This window comes from Rutidosis leptorrhynchoides, chromosome 10 (assembly GCF_046630445.1).
Source record: "Rutidosis leptorrhynchoides isolate AG116_Rl617_1_P2 chromosome 10, CSIRO_AGI_Rlap_v1, whole genome shotgun sequence".
Classification (NCBI taxonomy): Eukaryota; Viridiplantae; Streptophyta; class Magnoliopsida; order Asterales; family Asteraceae; genus Rutidosis; species Rutidosis leptorrhynchoides.
The window spans coordinates 347,471,540-347,484,525 of record NC_092342.1 but is presented as its reverse complement, the minus strand read 5'-3'; the positions used below and the strand labels follow the sequence as shown (position 1 = coordinate 347,484,525).

Below are 12,986 nucleotides of genomic sequence, written 5' to 3'. Positions count from 1 at the left end.
TATACTCGGGATGAGAATAGATGCTTACTTTTTTTTCAAAGCTTGTTAACATGAGTTTCGTAGTCCCTTTTTAAATATTTTACATTATGGGACGAGAATCATGCTTGATTTATGCTTTACGTTGTAAAAACAAGTTTTTAAAAATATATTCTATTATATCGAGTGCTGCTTACATAATCCTAAACCCCGATTCTGGTATGGTTAGTTACCAGTTTAGTAAACGTAAATAATTTGAATAGATCTATTTGGGTCTGACAACCCACATCCGGGTTAGTTTCAACTAGATGGATGCGCAAACTTCGTTCTTTAGCACTTTGGATTATGAGTGACTGCTTATTTTTCGGGTACAACCTTGGGTAAGTTCGATATCTGGAGTTCATGTATATCAGATGTTTTTAATCCGTTTATAAATGTTTATAAACTGTGAAATCTTGTGGTCTATGTTACTGTAAACCTATGAACTCACCAACAATACGTTGACCGTTTTTAGGATGTATTCTCAGGTCCTTAGTCTACGCTTCTAAGAACATTGGATTAGAAGTCGAGCATGGTCACATGGTAGAGGTAGTTAATCAATACTGGGACAACTAAATCACGTCACGTCATAACTGCTGAGGCGGGGGTGTGACATATACGGAGTAACGATGAACAACCTACAATCAAGTAATTAATACTTAAATCAAATTAAATAATTTACTTATAAAAATTGTAATAAGTTGTTTTCCATTAGTTATTTCATGGCTCTGTGATGATGACTGTTCGATTTGTATTGGTGTAATAATCTACTGCAAGAACCAGAGGATGTTCCCTTCAAAACTGTTAGTATCTTATACATCCTTGATTGAGGTATAAAATACATGAAATACTTGCGGATTTTAGTACTTATATCATCAGAATTAGGGCGAAAAAGCCTTTCGGGAGCTGATTCTGACACCGAAGTGCAGCTAAATACACCACTGTTAAAGGATGGCAGAATTGGGATCCATAAACATACACCTCAAGAAATGACTGAAAGTATCAAAGGATTATGTTTTCAACTCATCCTGTAAATCAACATAAAATTTTGACCCATAATATAACTGTGTTGTTCAAGATATCACGGATTGTTGCATTTTGGTAGATCAAGGAGAGCAATATTTGGGGACAGGTTCATCAATAAGAATGACGTCCTTGGCTGTGGCATATCTTTGATTTCAAGAATTGTAATATTTACCAAAAATGGTGATATCATGGGTAGACCTATAAATCTAAATGTTTCTGCAAATGTCATTCCTACTTTGAAGCCTGCCATTATCATCTCAAGTGTAAATGAAAGGTAAGGTAGAATATTTTAATTATTTAGAATTAATTTAATTATTTTATATAAATTTATTTTATTTTATTTTATTGTGTGTGTATTTTGAAGGGTTTTAATTAATTTCGGGAGGGATGAGTTTGTCTTTAAATGAGCTTACCTGGATCTGGGTAAAGATTATCAGCCGTTCAAAAATCTTAAACTATATTCTTCGTTATTATTATTATTATTACTAGTTAATAACCCGCGATTTTGCGGGTTTTTAAAATAAGAGATTATAAAATCTATTTTGTGAGGTAACGTAAATTTATTGAAATGAATAATCATTGGCATATGAATGAAAAAAGATAAATATGGTTGAATATAATTCATGATGTTATAAATGCAATGCAATGGTATAGTAAATCAAACAATTAAGTAACACGGAATACGATACAATGGAATAATGAACCCGTACAATGGAATAATCTACTAAGTTTTTTTTCCATCTTTTTGGCCGGAGGTCCGTTGGAAGCAATCTCTTTATCCGTCGAACATAGAGAGGGAGGAGTTTCTCTACTCTTATGAGTGTTTCACTTGGGGTGGAGAAATGACTTCTCTTTGTTTAAGGTAGAGGAGGGATTGTCTACGTCCCACCTCCCCCATATCCTACACGTGTGGGATTGGGTATTGTTGTTGTTGTTGTTGTTGTTGTTGTCGTGTATACAACTACAATGTTGCCTCTAACATGAAAACTAACATATAACTAACGACCAACCAATCCCCGTGATGTTTATATTTATATTTATCATCTACAAAGGAGACCTCATCTCCCTTTAAACAGTTGCACCTAATTGCACCTGATTACTCTTTGTAGAAGCTCCCAACAACCAAGAGCCAGATAAGAGCTTAAGTTGCCAATCATACACTCATCGCCAATCAAAATCTTACTTCATAGTTTTATAATGCTTAAGGTAAACAATCTTTAAAAATGATTCTCGAATATGCAAATAGCATTACAACTAATAACATTCAAATGCAAGCAACCTAAAAAGAGGCATACCTTCTCTTGTTGCTTCATCACATTTTAAGGTAGACTCAAACGCATGTTTACTGTCAACCTGGTGATCTCGAATAGTAGACTAGATTAGAAACAATACAACATTTAAAATATACCCAAAATAAGCATGAAACTTAAACAGTCTAATGGTGACTCTAAAATATTAACTTACCTTCACACAATTGTGCCAAGGTCTTTCGTTGAGTAACCTCGATCCAAATTGCGCATCACATAATTATTGTAGCCTTTGACAGTTCTCATAAATATATATGATGTGGAGATACCTTTAATCCGTGTTTCTCCTTACACTCATCTAACCAATTAACTGATTCCCCCATAGCTAATGTTTTTAAGATGACTCATCTACAACAAAAGTAAACCAAATCATCCTATTTAATGAAAATGAGTCACAATACAAATTAGTTTGGCATATCAAAAACATTGTTGCCAATTTAACTTGTCCATCAATGATTCAATATCAAACACTCCACAAAATATATGACTTTGACCAAAAGTCGATAAATAAAATAAAACTATATTCAAATTATGCCCAAATACTTGTTGTTTCCACGTTAGAAAATATAACCAAGTACAAAATAACATTCCTTTTATTATACAACCAAAACCTACAATATAGCTATAGAACTATTATAGCAGATAGAAAATGCATGATTTAATAAAATAAATAAATAAATTAGATTATCAATTCATGAAAAGTAATATTGACACCCTAATTATATTAATTTAAAATATTTGATAGATATAAGCAGATACATCTAACATTTGGGCAATCAATAAAAGGACTAGTCATTGTATGTCATGTTATCTGACCAGTAGCTATATTCATAATAAGTTGGCTCCCTTAGAGAAAATCTTTTATTGACTGTAGCATACTTGTTAGCTTATTAGACCATTCACAGTGGTGCCCGAGTGATGGGCCGTGATGAGGTGTTTTTGTGGGCTATAGTGATGATTTGGCAAAAGTGATGGCGTGATTGTGTGATGGAGTTTGTAGTGGTGGGCGTGATGAATATGTGATGAGTTAATTTTAATTTAGTTTTTCATTTTTATTATTATTATTATTATTATTATTATTATTATTATTATTATTATTATTATTATTATTATTATTATTATTATTATTTTATTATTATTATTATTATTATTATTATTATTATTATTATTATTATTATATTTATTAAATTTGTTATATTTATTAAATTTGTTATATTTATTATTATTATTATTACAAATAAAAATCACTAATTTTTTTTTTAAACGGCACTTTTATTATCACAAATTCACGATTACAATTTTTTCAAAATTAAGATTAAACAATAACAACGATAATAAAGCTAAACAACGATAATACAACACAACATTTAGAAATCATTGAGATCAGGAGAATCTGACGAATAGAATTTGTCATCCGTGCCGTACTGTGGCCCGGAGGGTACGTAGTCCTCTTCATCAGACACAATGTTTTCGCTCTCATCCTGGAACTAGATATACAACTTGATAATTTCGTTGTTGGTCACAGCTCAACCCACAAGCATGATCCAGTCTTCTTCATCTTTAAGAAGACTGGCCGGAACATTTGGTTCCTTAAAGAACCACACTTGTGAGAATGTAAGAGGTATGTCCTCTTTAAGAAAATCAAGTAGTTCCGACAACGGATAACTTCGGACATTCATGCAATACTCCCTCTGTTGAGAATCATCGGTAGAGTAATTCTTGACCTCCCGGTCAAATTCCCCACCATAGTTAACTTGTAGCATAACATTCATTTGAGACATTTTGAAGTTATAAAAGTAAGAAGTTGTAGAGAAGTAAGTGTATGAGGTGTGGTTTGATAACAGATGAGGGGTTGTATTTATAGGGGTAGAAGCACTTGTTTGGACGAATCCAATGTTTGAATTAAACACATGTTGAATACAGCTTTAATAAAGTAATAGTGGAATGCAGCTTTTTACAGAGCATCTCTTCTCAATACAACTTTATACAGAGCATCTCTGCTCAATACAGCTTTATTAAAGCAATAGTTATATGCAGAGAATCTCTGCTGAGCATCTTTGAACGAATCCAAGGTTGAAATTACAAAATATATTGGAAATAAAAATCACACAATTTATTAAAATTCAAAATACAACAATTTATTAAACATAATACATACTGAAAATAGATTAAGCGTTTAAACTTCTAAAGTTCGGTGGAAGGGCCCAAATGTGTTCAGTGAGATCATTTCGAAGTTGGTCGTGAATGTTTCTATCTCGTATTTCTTGTTCTCTTACATCACGACTTCTAGATCGATTCCTTACATAGTTAGGATTAGCTTCATTAGTCCTAAGTAATTCTTCTTATAGCCATGAAATGTTGAAGCCATTATCCTCGACTATCATGTTGTGCAAGAGCACACAACAATACAATATTCGTCTCAACTTGTTGACGGTGTGTGGTCGTCCAGCCATTTGTAAAATATGGAATCTACCTTGAAGAATACCGAATGTTCTTTCGACATCTTTACGTGCACTTTCTTGAAGGTTGGGGTCGAATATGCCTTCATCAACGTTGACCAATCTGGATAAATACCGTCCACCAAATAATAACCATTTGTTTATTCATTTCAATTAACAGTAAATGGAGCAAATGGTGCATTTCCATTCTTAATGTCCTCAAACAACGAAGATTGATTCAAAACATTAACATCATTGTTTGCACCTGCGGCACCGAAGAATGCATGTCAAATCCATGTATCATATGAAGCAACTGCTTCAAAAACTATGGTCGAATGACCTTGATGACCACTAGTATATTGCCCTTTCCAAGCATTTGGACAATTCTTCCACTTCAAATGCATGCAGTCAATGCTTCCAAGCATTCCCTTAAACCTATGTTTTTCTTCGTGCGCGCTATACAAACGAGCTATATCGCTACTCGTTGGTTTCCTCAAATATTCATCAACATATAGTTCTAAAAGACATTTACAAAAGCTATTGAGACAGAGAATTGATGTACCTTCAGTCATTTGTAAGTATTCGTCAAACATGTCCGCTGTTGTACCGTAAGCCAATTGACGCATCGGGGATGTACATTTCTGTATCGTAGTAAAACCTTGTCGACCAAGAGCATCACTTTTTTATTTAAAATATTCAAAATGAAGTGGTAATGGATCGACATCGTAATTGATTATATCATTCACGATACGCTTAAATAATCCACTACTCATTCTAAAACGTCTCTTGAATCTATTTTCAGGATAAACTAGATTATCTGAGAAGTAGTGTTTGTATAGGTTATCACCTGCAAGTTCACGATCTCTAGGAATATAAATTCGAGTTCGTGGAACACGTACATTGTTTGCAGCCTCTTCTGCTGCAGCCTCTTCAGCTTCTAATTCTTCGGCCAATTCTCGTAAAATCATCAATTCGTTTTCATCATCCGAATTCCATATATCAAAAAGTTTAAACAAAGTTTTTGCCATTGAATTTTTTGCTAAGTATATAAGTGATATATTGAAAAAAGTGTGTGAATAATTAAAATGGGAAGAGTGGGATATATATATAACGAAAAAAATATTCTGCAAATTCAAACAGCTATAAATCCGTTATATCCACGTGGCAATTTCCCATTCGATAAACGCATTTACCTTCTCCGGTGATGGACTCATTGAGCCGAGCAAAAAAAACCTCCATCACGCCGCACAGGGGCGCGATGGAGGTGCGGTGAAGGCAAAATTGCTTCGATCATGCTGCATTGCGAATGGTCTTAGTTATTAGCCGTATATATTTGACTTGCATCGATCTAATGAACTATCAATCTCAGAATACGTAAATAATTCAGTACAATTTAGATAAATCAGGCAGCGGCTTGTTGAAAGTAACCTATATCAAGTGCTTAAACCAATATAGCGAGAACCTATATATTTGAAATTCATATGTTAAATTCCCTTTCAGATAATACCCACTTGAAATTCATATGTTAAGTTGCGTGCATTTACGGATTCGCAGTTAGTAGCGAATCAGTTTAATGGATCTTTTGACGCGCATGATCCCTCTATGCAAAAATACTTGCAGTTGTTGAAAGAAATGGCAATGCGATTTGAGCATTTCGAACTCGCGCAAGTGCCAAGAAGCCAAAACAAAAAGGCGGATGCGTTGAGAAAATTGGCTGCTTTAACGTTCTCGCACTTTCAAAAACAAGTATGGGTTGAGGAATTACCAAGTAAATCAATAGATAGTGACTTAATGGTTGCATATGTTACAGAAGAACAGCAAAATTGGATGGATCCAATTCTACAATATATCCGCAGTGATATTCTGCCAGATGATGGTCGCGAAGCCCATTTAGTAAGAGAGCGAGCACCGATGTATATCATCCAAGATGATATCTTATATCGCAAATCATATTGCGGGCCAATGATGCGTTGTGTCGGTCCAATCGAGGCAGAAATGATTATAGAAGAAGTGCATAATGGTACTTGTGCACTGCATTCAGGCTACAAAACTATCGCAGCAAAAATTATGCGAATGAGATACTTTTGGCCATCCCTATACCGCGATGTAGCAAAAATCGTTAAACGCTGTAAAAGTTGCCAAAGGCATGCTCCGCAGAATCGAATGCCGCGGCATGATATGATTCCTGTTAATTCACCATGGCCATTTAATAAATGGGCTATTGACATTGTAGGGCCATTTCCTGCATGTCCTGGAAATGTTAAATTCCTGATTGTCGCGATTGATTACTTTACCAAATGGGTTCGCACTATTACTGGTGTGCAAGTGCGAAATTTTGTATGGGAATACATTGTTTGCCGATTTGGCATTCCGCGAGAATTGGTTAGCGATAATGGTGCTCAAATAGCGAAAGATCCTTTTAAGACATGGTGCACTGATTTAAGTATTATACAAAAATTTACATCAGTGGCGCACCCACAGGCTAACGGTTTATGCGAAGTAACCAATCGTGACATAGTAAGCGGTATTAAAAAGAGATTATATGAAAAGAGAACAGGTTGGGTAGATGAATTACCCAATGTGTTATGGGCACATCGCACAACATTTAAGAAAAGCACAGGTGAAACACCTTTTAGCTTGGTGTATGGTTCTGAGGCAGTCATTCCTGCGGAAATTCTGGTACCAACGCATAGAATAGTTAACTTTGAAGAAGAAGCAAATGATGCTGCGTTGAGCGAAAACCTGAATTTCATTGAGGAGGGGCGATTAATGGCTGCTATTAGAGAAGCGAATAATAAGCAGCAAATTGCTAAGTATTATAACAAAAGAGTGCGTGCTTTGTCTTTTGCTATAGGCGAATGGGTGCTGCGAAACAATGAAGCAAGCAGAGCAGAAAAGCTTGGCAAGTTGGGTCCTAATTGGGAAGGCCCTTATCAAATTGTGGCAATTAATGCCGCAGGCTCATATAAGCTCGCGGATATGGAAGGGCGAGTTTTACCTAATGCGTGGCATGCCGTTTTGTTAAAGCGATATTATGCGTAGTTTTGCGAAAAATATCAAAGATATATGTGCAAAGTGCGACATTGGATTCAAGGCAAATGGCTGATATGCTTATTAGGTGTTTTTGTTTTTTATTTTTCTTGCAAGTCTTGATCACGCTTGTAGGAATTTTAAAAATAAGCACTTGTAAAAATATGCGAAAAGCTTATTTGTGAAATACGAATAGTTATGAAATGTTTTAAAGATTGTTTCATAATGATTATAGTATTTCGCAGTGTTTAAATAGCAAAGTGATGAAATTGCTCACTTTTGCATACGAATTATTGCGAAAGGAATTTTATATCCTAAGTGTTTGATTTTGCCAATGCTTAGATGCTTCGCAATGCTAATTAATTGCCTAAGGATCGTTTCGGCGGACTTAGAAGATTCATAACGTATAAGCATATACGCATACAGATTGTTTCGCAAAAGTACGCATTTATTATGTGCACAATAATATATGTTGGAAATTGCAAAGGACAAGTTTGTGTTATGAATGTTGATAATGAAAGCGCTATAAAAATAGAAGTACTTGCAAAAATATGAAACAGCGAAATTTTATTAATAACGTCGAAGAGGCAGCTGCGTGCTGTTATACAAAGTGAGTACTAATCCTTGGTTAAGTCAAGCTTGATGATGTCATCTGCAGTGACATCTTCTTGCTCACTTATTGCGGTTATCTTGGGGAGGGGAATTTCGGCTATGCCCTGTTGAGCAACCGCGTATGCTGATTTCGCCTCTTCCAGTGAGCAAAGGCGATCCGCTAATGCAGATGGTAGCGGGTCTGGCAGTGGGCAGCGAATAGCAATCTCATCCATAAATTCAACCCTCTCGCATAACCTTAATGCGGCGGTAAATGTTGAAAAATTTACAGAAACAGGCTTGGAATTGAGAATCTTTCTAGCCAGTTCAGGGAGATGTTGGCGGACCTTGGTGAACTCAAGTTCCGCAGAGGCTTTAGCAGCAAGAGCGTTGTCTCGCTCTGTTGTTAGTTTCGTCACATTCTCTGACAGTGCTTTAATGGTGTCCTGCAGTTGGTTTTCTTTCTCAGTCGCAGCAGCAACCTGTTGTTTCAAGTCATCAACGGTGGTTTTTGCTGCGGTTAGCTCAAGGGAGAGATTAGCACAGCGTTTTTCGCTGTCTTCAGCTTTGATCTTCTCAGCATTATACTTTAGTTGTTCAGCTTCAAGAACATTGAAAAACTGTTCTTGACGGCATATAACGTCATATGCTGAATTGAAACACATGTAGAAATTTTGAACAAAATTATTATGCGCGTCCAGCGCAGAGAGTTTAGAGAACTCGCGACGAAGCTCGCCGGGGATTGCTAACTTCATCTGTTGGCGCTGATCCAGAGCAGCAGCAGCTGAAGCACAAGTATATCCTGCTAAACTATCAATCCGCACTCCATAAGAGTCAGGTGGAGTGCGGAACAATTCGGTGATTTGATCAAGAGTGTTCGGGCTTACAAAGAAAGGATCACCAGAAGAATCGCCTGCAAAATAACATCGTTGGTTAGTTGGTGAAATAAAACTAATGTATATTTTACGTATGCAATAACAATCCGCAATATACCAGTTTGCTGGTCCCCTTCGTGTTCCGATATAACTGGATTGTCGTGGGGGGGGGGGGTCTCCTGTTGTTTATGTTTTTTGCTTTGCGAAGACGGCGGTGACGGCCGCTTGGTAGAGCTCGGCTTTGTATAGGGAGATCTGGAGGTTAAATCGACGATTGGAATGGGTTGCTTTTCTTTTGATGATGACGATTTAGCTTCCGGGCTTGTTAATAGTTTGGTGATCAGAGTTTTTGGATCAGCCTTCCTATCTAACTCGTTAATCTTCATTTTAAATTAAAGAAGAGCTGCAAGTAATGACTAAAACGATAAAGATTGACTGACGAGTTGAGAAATTTTCTGATACTTTGGAAAATGAGTAGTGAATTTGTGATTTCAGGTCACAATATATATAGGTGACGGGGTTAATTATGTTAATTATCTATTGAGATAATTCAAACGGTAACATTGACTGCTATAACGGTAACAAAGATAACGCGAAATATGTTTCAATGCGGATAGCGGTCAGATCAAACTGCGAATTTTAGATTTTATCATGATGCATTTGTTTCGCAATATGTATCATAATAAACTGGGGGACTTGATCATATACATAGCATTGTATATGTATATTTTATTGGCTAAAGGCCAAAGGAAAAACTACACGAATTATAATGCAAAGTTGTGGAATATTCGCTGAAAGGAAGTTCAGCGGTTATGTTTTCGCATTAGTGCAAGACCGCGGTTTAATCCGCTGAGTTTCCGCGAATAGTTAAGTAACTCGCAGACCGCGGATATTTCGATTCCTATAAATAGGGAGCTTGGCCTCTCATTTATGGGTTGTTGATTCTCTGCCATTTTGCCTAAGCCTTTGTAATTTTCACTTGTGATCTTGCCCAAGGGATTTTTACACCGCGCAAAGGTGAATTAAGCTAATTAACAATCAAGACCGGGTCGGGGTGGTTGATCACTTGATAGTTAAAGTGAAAGACGATCATCGGGGCCCAAAATAATCATCAAACATTCCATCCTCCATTACAATCTCATTACACTCAATCCTTAATTAAGTAACATCATTAATTAAGGATTGATCATTGATCAGGTACCAATCTTCACTTTACGCCTCGGACAAACTGAAGACGATAGAGGCAATAATATATACCAACAATTTGAGGCCTACCTTCTACTGTTGCATCGTTATCGACAAAGACGTAAGTAAAGTCAGTTTCATACCAAATTTACTATACCATGTACTAATAAGTCCTATCCTATACTTGCATCTCTTTTAACGACATTCATGTAGTATTGGTCTCATTTTCAACACATGTTATGATTATCTCGGAACATTATAAGTCACTAGGCGATATTTGCAATTTAAATGGTTAATTTCAACAGTTGTACATATGCACGTAGTTCTGACTTACATGTTTTGGTACTGTCGTTTTACATTTTTGTAATTTTTTATGGCCCTTTATGATGGTCCATATGGATTAACATTATTAACGCCACGGTCGCAAAACTTTATTTTTGATCTACTTTACATTATTGGCACCTATTCCACTATACTTATCGTGTCTTTGTGTGGTTTGCAATTTACTTTATTTCTTGGTTAACTGCTACATTAGGAATAATTTCCCGATTCCAGTCTTTTGATAACTTTTGCAAATGTCCATCAATGGACTCATATTGATAGCATAGTGTAGACAACAAACTGGTATTAAATAGCACCCACTACTTTTGCCCTTTCATTTCATCGCTAATTGCAACAAATATTGCAAAATCGGTAACGTACACATTCAATTTGCAGGGTACTGCCGTTAAGGTGAATATGGACTACAAACAGAAGACGCACCTTACCAATATCCTACAACTAAATTCAGCCATTAGAATCTCACTTCATATGCGAGCCGACAAGGAGATACGAACAAATCATATCAAACCCAACATCTCTCATGTTCGGTCTCCAAACAGAATTCCACAATGTCCCAGCCCTATTTGCAGTGCTTAGATCATGACACCGAAGGATACTACATAATCAGGTAACACTTATTACACTTTCGACAAAAAACCTAACCATAAATCTACCCGATAAGCACATAACCACTTACATATTTCAATACTTTTCCCCAAAAACCGACGAAACTGAAACAACAACATTCACCTTCTCAGATTCTGCTGATAAATTGGTCGGAACGACGTGCGAAAACCTGGTAACAACAATGGGTTACGATAACGCAAGAGAAATCTTGCCTCAACTCAAACAACTGGAAGGAGGGCATCACATAACCCAATTCAACATCAACAAATACACAATGGACCAACTATACTTCATATACCACAACCACATCCCATCAACACCATGAACAAACACCAACTCAGACCAGGCGTAAACAAAAATAGTAGGATCACCAGGTTTGCCACATCCATTCAGCATATTTATTGAACAAAAAAACTAACGAGGACCATCTAACAACTACATCATTATACAGGAAAAACACAAGATGAAGCTACGGGCAACATCACCACACCAATTTTGCCGACCCCCGGCAAAATTCATGAAAAGGAAAAGCAACACATGAACAAAAATAACACTCTTTTCAGAAGCTGAAGACAAGGAACCAAAAAAGAAAAAAGATTAGACGCAACATCAACATGTAGAACAATAATCGTAGCCATTTTCTCAACGTACATAGTAACCACTACGTTAGCTATCCAAATAACCCTATCCATGTAAACAAAAAGCTATCAGTGAACACTATTAGGTGATAACTTTTTATAGTTTCATGTACCTTTTATCAGTGATAACATGAAATAAAAACATCCACAGTAATTTTGCAAACCCCGTCTAACACAAGTTACCTACAACATGAAAAAACGCCAATATACATAATCAACAAAAACCGCAGCAACGCGCGGTCCGATGCATTACTAGTTATTATTATTTACGATATTACTATTAGTATTATTATTATTATTATTACAATAAAAAGAAAATGATTATTTAAAATACATATATAAAACATATATAAGTATATATATATATATATATATATATATATATATATATATATATATATATATATATATATATATATATATATATATATATATATATATATATATATATATATATATATATATATATATATATATATATATAGACATGAAAATATAACCAATTGAAATAATATATATAATAATATATAACTTGTTCTATTACGAGTATATGTGTTAATGTATATATAAATAATATAGGTTCGTGAATCCGAGGCCAACCCTGCATTGTTAAAAATAGTCATATGTATTTTTACTATAAAATACATTAGGTGAGTTTCATTTGATTCCCTTTTACTTTTTATATTTTTGGGACTGAGAATACATGCAAATTTATAAATGTTTTACAAAATAAGCACAAGTTCATGAAACTACATTCTATGATTGTTTTGTTATACCGGATATCTGTACTTATTATTATTATTATGCTTGGTAACCTAAGAATTAGTGAAAAACACTAATTGACGCGAATCCTAAAGGTAGATCTACGGGCACCAACCACCCCCATTTTCGAATAATGGAAATGCTTTAGTACTTCGAAGGGTTCTTGTCATA

The 12,986-nt window shown here is 35.4% G+C and overlaps 1 long non-coding RNA gene across 1 annotated transcript; it reads left to right on the top strand.

Moving 5' to 3' along the window:
* Positions 1-7,652: 7,652 nt before the first annotated feature.
* On the top strand, positions 7,653-12,197 carry LOC139872218 (uncharacterized). The gene is made up of 4 exons (XR_011766937.1): positions 7,653-10,588; positions 11,185-11,416; positions 11,547-11,789; positions 11,867-12,197. It is a non-coding gene; the product is annotated as an uncharacterized lncRNA (long non-coding RNA).
* Positions 12,198-12,986: the final 789 nt, after the last annotated feature.